The sequence below is a fragment of the Rhinatrema bivittatum genome, chromosome 1, assembly GCF_901001135.1.
Source record: "Rhinatrema bivittatum chromosome 1, aRhiBiv1.1, whole genome shotgun sequence".
Taxonomy (NCBI): domain Eukaryota; kingdom Metazoa; phylum Chordata; class Amphibia; order Gymnophiona; family Rhinatrematidae; genus Rhinatrema; species Rhinatrema bivittatum.
The window spans coordinates 79,607,636-79,620,194 of NC_042615.1; the positions used below are offsets into that span (position 1 = coordinate 79,607,636).

At 45.6% G+C, this 12,559-nt stretch overlaps 1 non-coding gene across 1 annotated transcript; it reads left to right on the top strand.

Moving 5' to 3' along the window:
• The first annotated feature begins 3,590 nt into the window (after positions 1-3,590).
• On the top strand, positions 3,591-3,663 carry TRNAR-UCU. Its single transcript has one exon. It is a non-coding gene; the product is annotated as a tRNA-Arg (tRNA).
• The last annotated feature ends 8,896 nt before the right edge of the window (positions 3,664-12,559 follow it).

A 12,559-nucleotide genomic window follows, 5' to 3' on the forward strand; every position in this document is an offset into this window, starting at 1 on the left:
TACATTAAGAACATCTAAAAACAGTAGAGTACTACTGTAAAGTGACAGGTACATTATGCAGTATATTGTGAGCAAAGGCAAAGGCCCCACACAGTCCATGATGAAAGAGTGCACTGAAAGGGGACAGCCTAAGTGCCACGGCAGCAAATTGCAGCATGTAGGCAGCAGGAGAACAAGCAAAACTTCAGCATGTAGGCAGCAGGAGAACAACCACAAGGTCTAGCAATAGCACTGAAGAAGCAGCACAAGACACAGCAGCATTGAGTAGGGATGTGCAGAGGGACGCCATACGTTGCATTCGTGATTCGATTTCGTTGGGGAGCAGATACGTTGCATTCGGTCGTATGGCGCCCCGATGCGTTAATACGGTGATTTCTATTCGTATCCCAGGTAAAATTAAAATTAACTACAACCCCCCACCCTCCTGACCCCCCCAAAACTTACCAAAACTCCCTGGTGGTCCAGCGGGGAGTTCGGGAACCATTCCCTGTACTCTCACACCCTCGGGGCCGGTTTCATCATGGCGCCGATAGCCTTTGCCACAGGAGCTATCGGTGCCATTGGTCAGCCCCTGTCACATGGTCATCGGCGCCATCTTGTGCTCCTACCATGTGACAGGGGCTGACCAATGGCACCGGTAGCCCCTGTGACATAGTATGGGCAAAGGCTATCGGCGCAATTTTGAGTACTGGCATTGGACGGCCGGAGTGCAGGAGGTCGCTCCTGGACCCCCGTTGGACACCCAGGGACTTTTGGCTAGCTTGGGGGGGGGCCTCCTGACCCCCACAAGACTTGACAAAAGTCCAGCGGGGGTCCGGGAGCGACCTCCTGCACGCCGGCCGTCCGATGCCAGTACTCAAAATGGCTCCGATCGCCTTTGCCCTCACTATCTCACAGGTACCGACGGTCGGCCCCTGTGACATAGTGAGGGCAAAGGTGATCTGCTGCCAGTATTCAAAATGGCGCCGATCGCCTTTGCCCTCACAATGTCACAGGGGCCGACCATCGGTACCTGTGACACGTAATGTTAATGTTTTGAAGCTCAGATTGCAAGTTTCTTTATTAAATGTTTTGTTTCACTAAAGTAGAATATAGAGAAGTACTTAATTTCATGTTATGTAAAGTTTCTTTAGTTTAATACACAAAGTACTTCATTTTATTTTATTCTACTCTAGTGAAAAAAAAGTTTAGTTTAACACAGGAACTATAAACTTGAGCACAGTTTTCTCACCAATTTTATCTGCATGGCCCATCTGAACTTCTGAACAGACAGCTGTCCTTCAGAGACTGCCTGGCCCTTTACCTCCCCGCCCCCTCCTCTCTCCCATATACCAGCAGTGAATGGGGGGGAGGGGGAGACAGCCCCTGCATTCAGGTCTGATTTTCTGAAGAAAGCTGTCCTTCAGAGACCAGGGAGTCCTGCTTGGCCCTTCTCCTCCCCCTCCCCTTCTCTCTCCCATATACCAGCAGTGAATGGGGGGGAGGGGGGAGGGATGTGAAGGGGGAGACAGCCCCTGCATTCAGGTCTGATTTTCTGAAGAAAGCTGTCCTTCAGAGATCAGGGAGTCCTGCTTGGCCCTTCACCTCCCCCTCCCCTTCTCTCTCCCATATACCAGCAGTGAATGGGGGAGGGGGGAGAGGGATGTGAAGGGGGAGACAGCCCCTGCATTCAGCAGCTCTGATTTTCTGAAGAGAGCTGTCCTTCAGAGACCAGGGAGTCCTGCTTGGCCCTTCACCTCCCCCTCCCCTTCTCTCTCCCATATACCAGCAGTGAATGGGGGGGGGGGGGGGGGAGAGGGATGTGAAGGGGGAGACAGCCCCTGCATTCAGCAGCTCTGATTTTCTGAAGAGAGCTGTCCTTCAGAGACCAGGGAGTCCTGCTTGGCCCTTCACCTCCCCCTCCCCTTTCCTTTGTCAAGCTACCAACCGTTTCCATTTCCCATCCCCCATTTATTAAACCATCACCTCAGTGGGAACCTTGGTACCATCAATAGATAAGAGGGCAGCCAATAGGAATACATATTCCTTCCTAACTGACCTTAACTGACCTGAAAAGTGTCAAAATGTTTCATTTTCTGTTAGTGCGCACTAACTTCCTGTTAGTGCGCACTAACCCAGTTAACGATTTTTTTACAATAAATCGGGGGAATTTCTATTGTATCGCACTCTTTAACGATTAATGACGATATTAAAAATATCAGACGATAATTTAAATCGTTAAAAAATGATTCACATCCCTATCCAAGAGCAAGGGCCGCTGCATTAATGCTATGGGCTGGCTCGTCCCAGGAACATCCCAGCTGGTCCCTAGCCCTTGCCAGCTGGGTCCTGGCCATTCCTGGCTGGGACCAGGATGTTCTTGAAGGCAAGCTGTGGAAACATAAAACAACAAAAAACAAAACAAAACATAAGTACATATGGCTGCACAACATTAAAATGTTTTTGGCATCAGAGGAGCACTTTGTTGGTTTTGAAAATGATCATATAATGCCAATTTCTGTGTGGGTTTCACTATTGTGTTTGGGTCATTCATTGTGAATGGCTAAAACACATAGTAGGTGTATAGCATTTCCTATGTGGCCCTTTATGGCTCATGAGAACTTACCAGCCACGACGTGTGAGGTGTCTAGCCGCGGCTCCAAGCCTTCAAAAATGCTTGGTCCCAGATGCTCCATTAACCTCTGCGCCATTTCGGTTATCGCTATTGGACTCTGTACCCCTTCGCCAGTTTGCTGCTGATATTTCTTCCAAGATGATATATTTGCTTTCATTTGGGCTTTCACATCTCTATACCGATGAGACATGTGCTCCCAAGTTCTTTGTATGCCACTATGCTGGGTGATGGTCTGGGCTATGTCGGTCCAAATGTGCACTTTGGCAGACTTGCTGGTCTTGGCTGCTTTGCTTCCAAATAGATGGGCATAATGCTGCAGGACACCTGCTACGAGCAGCTCGTTCTCCTGTTCACTGAACCTTATTGCCTGCAGTCTCTGGCGTGGTGCTGCCTGGCTGCCTGAAGGGGATGCCACTTCCTGTCCCGGAGGGGTGTCCTCCCTGCCCTCACTCTCTGTCCTACTTTTGTCTCCCCTCCCTTCCTCCTCCCCCCACCTCACCCTGCCCTACCAACTCCCTTCCCCTCTGTCCTGTCTCTCTAACCTGTTGTACTCCACCCACCACTCTTTTCTAACCCCTTCACCCTCCCCCTCCCCCACCCTCTTATCCCTTCCCTCCTGCCTATCTCTGCTGCTAACCCTGTCCCTACTTCTACTCCTACTCCTCCTTCCCCTCTTGCCCTCCTCCTCCCACTCCCTCTGACTCCTCCTCCCTCTACTATCCTCACTCCTCTTCTCACCTCTCTTCCTACTCCTCTCACGCTCCATTCTCTCCACACCTGCCTTGCACTCTTCCTCGCACTTCTCATTCCCAACACTCCTCACTCTTATCACTCCTCACCTCCTCCGTGCCTCATCTCCTCCACACCACACTCAGATATCACTAAGAACTCCTTAGAAAACCTCCTCAAACTCTGACCTCCTCTCCAAAACCTGCAACACCAAACACACCCTCAAAGAAGGAGGTGCAGGAAGTGACCCCCAGTGGCCTAATGGATAAGGTACTGGCTTTCTAAGCCTGGGATTGTGGGTTCAAGTCCCACCTGGGGTGGGTTGTGATGTTTTCAAGCATACATCTTCATAAAGTCTTTGTTTTATCCCTGGAATGCACTTCCGGAGGAAGTGGTGAAAAACAGAATTGTGAAGGACTTCAAAGGGGCATGGGATAAACACTGTGGATCCATAAAGTCAAGAGGACGTGAATGAAGAGTGGGTGGCTCGTGGGAATGACAGCTACTACCTGGAGATAATACCCTTATTCAATAAACATACACATGGTTAATGCGACTCCAACATTGCTCTAAGACTCCAACATTGCTCTAAGCTTCAACGGCAAGAGGAAATGTGGAAAAAAGGATTTGCATTCACAAAAAAGTGAGGAGCAGCTTGCTTGTTTCAGCGGTTACTACCCCAAACCAAATAAGCCTGATACTTCACTTTCAATGCATATCCAGCATTAGGGATGTGAATCATTTTTGAATGATTAAAATTATCGTCAGATAATTTTAAAATCGTCCAAAATCGTTAGATACGCGATACAATACAAATGCCCCCGATTTATCATCAGGGGCATTTGTATTGTATCGTTAAATAGGGCGCGGGAAAACCGGCACACCAAAAAAACCCTAAAACCCACCTGAACCTTTAAAACAAATCCCCCACCCTCCCGAACCCCCCCCCCCAAATGTTTTAAATTACCTGGGGTCCAGTGGGGGGGTCCCGACGCGATCTCCTCCCACTCTCTGGCCACCGCTGCATTGAGAAATGGCGCCGGTGGCCCTTTGCCCTTGTCATGTGACAGGGCAAAGGTAGCGCCGGCGCCATTTTGTTTCCTGGCTCCCGACGTCACGCGTGCGGGAGATCGCCCCCAGACCCCCGCTGGACCTCCAGGGACTTTTGAAATTCATACAGGCGACGGGTCGCCCGATTGACATAGTGAGGGCAAAGGTAGCGCTGGCGCCATTTTGAAGATTGGCAATACGGCCCGCATGCAAGAGGTCACTCCCGGATCCCCGTTGGACTTTTGGCAAGTCTTGTGGGGGTCAGGAGGCTCCCCCAAGCTGGCCAAAAGTCCCTGGGGATCCAGCGGGGGTCCGGGGGCGATCTCCCGCACGCGTGACGTCGGGAGCCAGGAAACAAAATGGCGCCGGCGCTACCTTTGCCCTATCACATGACAAGGGCAAAGGGCCACCGGCGCCATTTCTCAATGCAGCGGTGGCCAGAGAGTGGGAGGAGATCGCGTCGGGACCCCCCCACTGGACCCCAGGTAATTTAAAACATTTTTGGGGGGGTTCGGGAGGGTGGGGGATTTGTTTTAAAGGTTCGGGTGGGTTTTAGGGTTTTTTTAGTGTGCCGGTTTTCCCGCCCTCCCCGATTTACGATTTTTAACGATTTTTAGGAAAAAAAAAACTCAACGATCAGATTTCCCTCCCCCCCAGCCAAAATCGATCGTTAAGACGATCGATTACACGATTCACACCTCTGTCCAGCATAACTCTCTGCTTCAACGGCAGGGGGAATGAAGAACAACCAACAAGGACTGAATTACATAGTCTGGGTAAACAAATAAGCATGGGTATAGCTTGCTTATAGCGGCGGTTACTACCCCTAACTAATTAAGCTAGATATTTCACTTAGATGCAGCTCCATCACTGCTCTCTACATTAATGGTGGGGGTGGAAGGGGAATAGAACCAAAAGGTTACTAAGAGCCAAGAGTAACAGATAAGTATGATAAGTATGAGAAAAAAAAAGTGCGAAACTTGCTTGGCAGACTGGATGGGCCGTTTGGTCTTCTTCTGCCGTCATTTCTATGTTTCTATGTTTCTATACTGGAAACATTATCGCAAAACACTATGACGTTTTCACAAAATGTGATGATGTTCCGCAAATCACGAAGCTTTTCGCAGCATGCAATACTTACCTTTGCAAAGCGGTAATACATTATTCATGCGTTATTCAGTGCAGTTTGATAAATCTAGCTGAAAGCAATTGGATGAGGTATTTGCGTTTGAGGCCATGAAGTGCTTTAAATTTAGGGTTAGTACTTTAAATTTCACTCAGGCATAAATTGGCAACCAATGTAAAATTTTTTATATTAGAGAAATGATTACACAGCTAAATTTTTAAAACTGTCAGCTATACAGTATTTGCATGTCTCTGTGGAGATTTATGCTAGTGTTTTATGAACTGTGTGGGGAGAGCCACACAGTTTATAAAATACTTTGTACTTCTGTCCTGAAAGTCTGTGCATATATTTCAGCATATATACTAGAGATGTGATTTGGCCGAACCTTTTGGTTTGGCCTTCATTATCGGCCTGCCCCTGGAAATTTTGTTTTCCCGCAGTTTGGGCCGATGTTATTTCGTCTGCCCCCCGAAACAATGTCCAAAACCCGTTCCAACCCTTCATATTTAAAAAAAAACCCCACCCCAACCCTTCAAATTTAATTAATTGCAACCCCCCAAGACTTGCCCAACCCCCCTCCTAAGATTTACCGATAGTCCCTGGTGGTCCAGCGGGGTCCCGGGAGCGATCTCCCCTCTTGGGCCGTCGGCTGCCACTAATCAAAATGGCGCCGATGGCCCTTTGCCCTTACTGTATGCCAGGACTATCGGTGCTATTGGCCTTTGTCACATTGTAGGAGCAATAGACGGCTAGTGCCATCTTATGGCATTTTAATTTCCTAAGAAGTCTCTCATGAGAGAATTTGTCAAATGCTTTCTGGAAATCCAGATACACTATGAGCCGGATTTTAAAAGGGTTACATGCATAAGGTACATGCAAACCCTTTTAAAACCCCCCTGTGTGCACCGAGCCTATTTTGCATAGGCTCAGTGGCGCCCGCAAGCCCCGGGACGTGCGTAAGTCCCGGGGCTTGCAAAAAGGGGCAGTTGGGACGTGGCCAGGGGGCGCGGTTTTGGATCGGGGGCGTGTTTGGGGACGTGTGGGTGGTCCGGGGGCGTGGCTGAGTGCCCCGACACAGCGGCCTGTGTCGGGGCCTGCCGCGCCGGCACGTGTAAGTTACTACTGCCCGGAGGCAGTAGTAACTTTTCAGATAAAGTTGGGGGGGGTCTAGATAGGGCCGGGGGGGTGAGTTAGGTAGGGGAAGGGAGGGGAAGGTGCAGGGGGGTGGAAGGAAAGTTCCCTCCGAGGCCGCTCCGATTTTGGAGCGGCCTCAGAGGGAACGGACAGCGCGCGCAGCGCTCGGCGCGGGCAAGTTGCACAAATGTGCACCCCCTTGTGCACGCCGACCACAGATTTTATACGCGCAGCTACGCGCGTATCTTATAAAATCCAGCATACTTTTCTTCGCGCCTGATGCGCGAACAAAAGTACACGCGCGTGCTGTGTTTTAAAATGTACCCCTAAATGAACTGCCTCACCTTTATCTATATGTTTATTTACTCCTTCAAAACAATGTAGAAAATTTGTGAGGCAAGACTTCCCTTGGATAGATCCATGTTGGCTTTACCCATTAGTCTATGCTTACCTATAGGTTCAGCAATTTTGTTTTTTATTTATTTATTTTATTTAAAAGTTTTTATATACCGCACAATAAGGCATATATATGTCCGTCTAGGTGGTTTACAGGAGTACAAATATAATTTAAAACAAAAGAAGTGTAAGATGCAAGTAAAATTAAAATGCATACCATTTTGACTGACATAGACGTCAGACTCACTGGCCTACAATTTCTTGGATCACCTCTTGATCCCTTTTTAAAAAATGGCATTAAATTGGCAACCCTCCAGTTTTCAGGTGCCATAGATGTTGTTATTGATAATTTACACATTTCCAATAGCAGGTCCACAATTTCATTTCATATTTCTTTCAGTACTCTGGGATATATACCATCTGGTCCAGGTGATTTGCTACTCTTTAATTTGTCAATTTGCCCAGGTTCACTGAGATTTGTTTCAGTTCCTCTGAATCATCACCTTTATATATCATTTCTGGCATGAGCTCAATATCTCTTACATCTTCCTCAGTAAATACCGAAGCAAAGAATTAATTTGGTTTCTCTGCTACGGCTTTGTCATCCCTAAGTGCCCCTTTACCCCAGTGATCTAATGGTACCATTGACTCTTTGCAGGCTTTTCACCCCAAATGTACCTGAAAAGTTTTTATTATTAGTTTCTGTTTCTACGGCAAGCTTCTTTTCAAATTCTTTCTTTGTCATCCTTATCAATGGTTTGCATTTGACTTGCCAGTGCTTATGCTGTTTCCTGTTTTCTTCATTTAGATCCCTTTTCCATTTCTTGAAATATGTTATTTTAGAAATTATAGCCTCTCTCACCTCACCATTCAACCATGCTGGTTGGTTTTCTAATGGGCGGAATACATCTGGTCTGGGCTTCCAAGATGGTATTTGTAAACAGCAACCATGCCTGAGCTAAACTCTTAACCTTTGCAGTTGCTCCTTTCAGTTTTTTTCTAACCATTTTTCTCATTTTATCATAGCCACTTTTTAAAAAGTTAAATGCTGTTGTACTAGATTTCTTTTTTTCTCCCCCTCCAGTTATTAAATCAAATTTGATAATGTTGTGTTTACTATTACCAAATGGTTCCAACACTGTTACCTCTTGCACTAAATCCTGTGTTCCACTAAGGACTAGGTCTAAAATAGTTTTCTCTCTTGTTGGTTCTTGTACCAGCTGCTCCATGAAGCAGTCATTTATTTCATCTAGGAACTTTACTTCTCTAGAATGTCCTTATGTAACATTCACCCAATCAATACTAGGGTAATTAGATTCACCCATTTTTATTGTGCTGCTGATTTTGTTAGCTTCCCTAATTTCGTTTTGTATTTCATTGCCTGTTAGTTCATTTTGGCCAGGTGGATGGTGATACACCCCCACTACTATTTTATTCCCTTTTTCACCTGGAAATTCTACCTATAAAATTTCAATATTGCATTTTGTTTCCTGCAGAACTTTATCCTGTTTGACTTAATGCACTTTATCATATAGAACCACCCCTCCACCAAGTTGATCCACCCTATCATTTCAATATAATTTTTACCCTGGTATCACAGTGTCCCATTGGTTATCCTCCTTCTGCCAGGTATCTGAGATACCAATTAAACCAATCTCTTCATCCAGTGCTACACACTCTAACTCTCCCATCTTATTTTTTAGATTTCTAGCATTTGTATATAGACATTTAAAAGTATATCTTATGTTTATATTAACAACCTGCTCATCAGTTGACAGGGATAATTTGGAATCTTTCTGCACTTTACTTAAAAGCACCTGGTCCACTTTGGCATTTATTGCAACCTCTCTACTGAAATGACCTATTTTCCCTATTCTTTTAGTTTCATTCAAAGAATCATCATTCTAAACCATGCGCTTCTGAGTGACTGTCGGTTTCCCCCCATCTACTAGTTTAAAAGCTGCGCTATCTCCTTCTTAAGGATGAGTGCCTACAGCCTGGTTCCACTCTGGTTAAGCTAAAGTCCATACTTTCAGAAAAAGCCCTTCCATTGCCAAAATAAACCTCAGTCCCTAAATTAATCTAAAACCCTCTTACCTGCACAATAGTCTCATCCATGCATTGAGACTCTAGAGCTCTGTCTGCCTCTGGGGTTCTGCACATGGAATGGGGAACATTTCTGAGAATGCTATCTTGGAGGTTCTCGATTTCAGCTTTCTATCAAAAACCCTAAATTTGGCTTCCAGAATCTCCTTCCTGCACTTTCCTATGTCACTGGTACCCACACATACCAATTTAGCCAGCTCCTCCCCAGCACTATCAAAAATCCTATCTATGTGATGCGTAAGGTCCGCCATCTTCATACTAGGCAGGCAAGTTACCAAATGATACTCATGTCCACCAGCTATACAGCTATCAACATTCCTAATATTTGAATCACCAACTATAACAGCAGTCCTAACACTTCCCTCCTGGACATGTGCCCCTGGATACCAATCCTCAGTGTGAGAGGATACCACATCACCTTGAGGGCAGGTCCTAGCTACAGGATTGCTTCCTGCATCATTAAGCTGATGCTTTCCTTCCAGGAAATCTTTCTCCTCCAAAGCAGCACAGGGACTATCAGATTGGAGGTAGGACTTCTCTATTATGTCCTTGAAGGTCTCCTCTATGTATCTTTCTGTCTCCCTTAGCTCCTCCAGGTCTAACACTCTATCCTCCAGAGATCAGACATTCTCTGAGGTCTTGGAGCTCTTTGCACTTAGTGCATATCTGCAACCTCTTGCCAACTGTGAGCTAATCATACATGTGGCACTCAGTGCAAAAGACTGGAAAGCCTGCCTCTCACTGCTGGACTACGTCCTTCAATATATATGCAAAGTCTAGCCCAAGTATGGCTGAAGATTGTATAGTGACAACTGGGGAAAACCTCATATTGTGCCTAATATAGGCTATTTTGATGCCTATATGGCTACTGAAAATCTGACTCCATGGCTGTGGATGTCAGACAAGGTTGTAATCATTGGTTACCCCAGAAGATATGATGCTGTGCTGACTATTAAAGCTATCATATGAGTCAGGATAAGGATGCTGGTATCCAAAAGTGTGTTTTACCAAATTGTGTTATGCTCACTGTTTTGCGCCAAGATTATGAAGAAGTCTTCATGCTGTGTGTCAGTCCCGACACTGCAATGTTTCGAATCGAAATTCTTCATCAGGGAATCACTTATTAGCATGGAACATACACAAGAATCTTGGCTGTTAAAAGTACTTAGCTAGTAGTGGACAATGCGCTCCCACGGTTAAGACTCTTGGCGCGGTATGCGGTCTCTGTCTGCTCGTCCAGCTGGTTTGACATTGACAGTCGGTGCTACAAAACCACTGACGTCCTTCAACATAATTTTGTTGATTTGTTATTAATTTAAAATTTCTAAAGAAGAAGAAATGTAAAGCTAACCAAAAGTACTTTTAGACTATGGATTTATTTTATATTTGTCTGCCAATGACCCTCAAAACACTACATTTAATCTATTCATATCTTATAGTTACCCAATTTATTGACTCTTGTTTTGAATTATATTCCTTATGTGTAAAACCTGCAGCAAATTATTCCTACAATTATCATTTAAAATGAAGACATATAAAACCAATTAATAACAGATAAGGTCTAATAAACAGATTTAACAAGGAGTGCAGAGCCTCTGGAAGCTGGGGCTGGGGAGTTCAAAGACTGGATCACTCCCTGTGACCTCTGGAGTCCTCTCCCAGGGGCTGCTGGGAATGGTATGCAGATGAACCTTCCAATCCTCTTCTGCTGCAAGGAGCGCAGGGCCTCTGGAAGATGTGGAGTTCAAAGCCCCTTTGTGAATAAGCTTACATGTGTGTGGGGCAAAGAAAAAATACGAGCAACTGCAGATGCTGCAGCAAGAAACATGCATTTACCCCTTGAATTTATGTATGATTTCTTCTGCATTTCACCAAAAGGATAGTGTAGCCCACGCTTGGCACACATACTTCTAATAGTTATCTATCCTTTTACTTTTCTCTCTCATTCCCTCTTGGTTTGAAGTCCTCACGCTCTGGCCAGGAGTTGTGTGTGATATCAGGGGTTCAGGAACCTGTCTGCTACAGACAGTTCTCTCTATTAACTCCTATATCTACCCAATCCAAATAGTTCAGGAAAAACCATGTGTTCTATCCACAGAATGAAACTGTTATTTTTCAAACTTTGCGTGTTTAATATTTAAAAGAAAATAAACAATACATGTCTCTTAGATCCTGCCTACTGAGCATCAGTTTATACTAAAGAAACATCTTCTTCATTAGTGGCTTTAAACATGCCATAAACTTTAGCCTGCCTAAAGTATTAATACAGATAACGAACTGGTTAGCCCCACCCAGCTTTTGGGAGATTCCCTTCTGTTTAGCCCTAGAGCAGTCTCTGGCTGGAAATCTTGGGTACCGTCTCGAGGGAAAGTTTGCTTTCTTGGTCCTAGCACTGATTGGGCTGAAGAGGCATCTCTCAGCTCGTGGCCGTATCTGGCTTCGTGTCAGGCAGCCATGGACTTGCCTCTCTCCGGTTTCTCCAGATACTCTCGGCCCTCTGCCTTCTCGACACAGGGAGGGCAGGGTGAATCCTCCACATCCTCAGATCCTCTCCTTTTTCTTGTTTGTCCTGTCTTTTATTAGTTAGCTGATAAACATGCATAAAGTTCATGCATAGTCATGCAGTGGGCGGATGGTGTCATCTCTGCATTTCGGGTCGCTGCCCTCTCCCTTTTACATGTGGGGGGGGGGACGGGACTCTGGACTGTGTCCCCTCACATCTTGACCAATGCTGTCTTGCCACATCAGCAATTTTCTTCCTTTAAGATGCTCCCCCTTCATCTATGGTGGGAAGTCACTGCCCATCCCCGATGAACTATCCATGGATAGGCTCTCTTAGGGATTAAGTTGTTTTTCTCCTTGCTGCCATGGTTATCCAGGGTCTGCTTACTTTTTATTTAGAAAGGATCTTATTATCAAGAGCTGATCTGGTAACAGGGGTATCATTGTTTTGTCTGGTCAAAATTCTCATCTTGTTTCTTTCTGCTGAGACCGGATGTCTTTTGTTGGAAAATGCATGTCAGTTTCCATCTTTTAATGTCTGTGTCCCTCTGAGGCCCGTATTCTTTGCATACATGGGTAGAACATCTGGTATCTCTCTTACAGAGTGAAGTTCTTCCAAGGGGATTACCTCTCAAGGTCTAGAGTCTTATTTTCTGCCTTGGCACCATCTGCTGTTGGTAGTTGGAGATCTGGCTTGCTTCCCAAAAAACATCCTTGTTTTATAGAGGTTTGCTTTATAGGCTTGTTTCTCAGTTCATTTGAGGATATTTTGGTAGCCTATAAGTAGTGCCTTGTTGATTTCTTTGCAATTGTTAGGTCCTGAGTGGGGTGCCTTATTTACTTCATGATGATTGGTGGACCTTTGTTACCAAGGTAGTATATTAACCTGGGTCCGTCCTACA